This window comes from Mustela nigripes, chromosome 6, assembly GCF_022355385.1.
Source record: "Mustela nigripes isolate SB6536 chromosome 6, MUSNIG.SB6536, whole genome shotgun sequence".
Taxonomy (NCBI): domain Eukaryota; kingdom Metazoa; phylum Chordata; class Mammalia; order Carnivora; family Mustelidae; genus Mustela; species Mustela nigripes.
In genome coordinates this window covers 108,960,211-108,962,498 of record NC_081562.1, presented here as the reverse complement: position 1 = coordinate 108,962,498, position 2,288 = coordinate 108,960,211, and the positions used below count along the sequence as shown (strand labels likewise).

The window sequence follows — 2,288 nt, the reverse complement described above, 5'->3', positions numbered from 1 at the left end:
ACTGGTACCAAAAGGTTGGGATCATTCCCTGCATATTTTCAGACCACAGTGCTGAGAAGCTAGAACTCAACCACAAGAGGAAAGTTGGAAAGAACCCAAAAACATGGAGGCTAAAGAGCATCCTTCTAAAGACTGAATGGGTCAACCAGGAAATGAAAAAGTTCATGGGAACAAAGGAAAATGAAGACACAACGGTTCAAAATCTGTGGGACACAGCAAAGGTGGTCCTGAGAGGAAAGTATATAGTGATACAAGACTTTCTCAAGAAACAAGAAAGAACACAGCCTAACCCTACACCTAAAGGAGCTGGAGAAAGAACAGCAGAGAAAGCCTAAACCCTGCGGGAGAAGAGTAATAAATCAGACCAGAAATCAATGAAATAGAAACAAACAAACAAACAACCCCCCCCCCCCAAAAAAAAACAGTAGAACAAATCAACGAAACTAGGAGCTGGTTCTTTGAAAGAATTAATAAGGTTGATAAATCCCTAGCCAAACTTACCAAAAATTAAAAAAAGGACCCAAATAAGTAAAATCATGAATGAAAGAGAAGAGATCACAACCAACACCAAAGAAATACAAACAATTAAAAGAACATATTATGAGCAACTGTACACCAGCAAATTAGACAATCTGGAAGAAAGGGATGCATTCCTAGAGCGGTATAAACTACCAAAACTGAACCAGGAAGAAATAGAAAACCTGAGCAAACCCATAACCAGTAAGGAGATTGAAGCAGTCATAAAAAAGCTCCCAATAAACAAGAGTCCAGAGCCTGATGGCTTCCCAGGGGAATTTACTAAACATTTAAAGAAGAATTAATACCTATTCTGAAACTGTTCCAAAAAACAGAAATGGAAGGAAAATTTCCAAACTCATTTTATGAGGCCAGCATCACCTTGATCGCAAAACCAGACAATGACCCCATCAAAAAGAAGAATTATAGACTAATATCCCTGATGAACATGGAGGTAAAATTCTCACCAAAACACTAACCAATAGGATCCAACAGTACATTAAAAGGATTATTCACCACGACCAAGTGGTATTTTATCCCAGGGCTGCAAGGTTGGTTCAACATCTGCAAATAAATCAGTGTGCTAAAACACATTAATAAAAGAAAGAACCAGAACCATATGATACTCTCAATAGATGCTGAAAAAGCATTTGACAAAGTACAGCATCCCTTTTTTTTTTTTTTTAATATGGAACGCTTCACGAATTTGCGTGTCATCCTTGCGCAGGGGCCATGCTAATCTTCTCTGTATGGTTCCAATTTTAGTATATGTGCTGCCGAAGCGAGCACACAGCATCCCTTCTTGATCAAAACTCTTCACCGTGTAGGGATAGAGGGTACATCCTTCAGTATCATAAGAGCTGTTTATGAAAAACCCACAGCAAATATAATTCTCAATGGGGAGAAACTGAGAGTTTTTCCCCTAAGGTCAGGAACGTGGCAGGGCTGTCACTATCACCCTTGTTATTCAACATAGTACTAAAGTCCTGGCCTCGCAATAGCAAAACAAAAAGAAATAAAAGGCATTCAAATTTGGCAAGGAAGAAGTCAAACTCTCACTCTTTACATACAATATGATATTTTGTGTAGAAAACCCAAAAGACTCTACCCCAAAATGGCTAGAACTCATATAGGAATTCAGTAATGTGGTAGGATATAAAATCAATGCACAGAAATCTGTTGGATTTCTATACACTAACACGGAGATAGAAGAAAGAGAAATTAAGGAATTGACCCCATTTTAATGTAAGATACCTAGGAATGAATCTAACCAAAGAGGCAAAGAATCTGTACTCAGAAAACTATAGAATACTCTAGAAAGAAATTGAGGAGAACACAAAGAAATGGAAAAACATTTAATGCTAATGGATTGGAAGAACAAATATCATGAAAATGTCTATGCTACTTAGCGCAATCTACACATTTGGAGCAATCCCTATCAAAATACCATCAACTTGCTTTCAAAGAAATGGAAAAAATAATCCTATAATGTGTATGGAACCACAAAAGACCCCAAATAGCCAGAAAAAGGTTGAAAAAGAAAACCAAAGCTGGTGGCATCACAATCTGGACTTCAAGCTCTATTACAAAGCTGTGATCCTCAAGACAGCATGGTACTGGCACAAAAACAGACACATAGATAAACAGAACAGAATAGAGATCCCAGAAATAGACCTTCAACTCTATGGTCAACTAATCTTTGACAAAGTGGGAAAAAATGTCCAATGGAAAAAAGGCAGTCTCTTCAACAAATGGTGCTGGGAAAATTGGAC

The 2,288-nt window shown here is 37.7% G+C and overlaps 1 non-coding gene across 1 annotated transcript; it reads right to left on the bottom strand.

Moving 5' to 3' along the window:
* Positions 1–1,198: 1,198 nt before the first annotated feature.
* LOC132020970 (U6 spliceosomal RNA) lies at positions 1,199–1,305 on the bottom strand. Its single transcript, XR_009405162.1, has one exon. It is a non-coding gene; the product is annotated as a U6 spliceosomal RNA (small nuclear RNA).
* Positions 1,306–2,288: the final 983 nt, after the last annotated feature.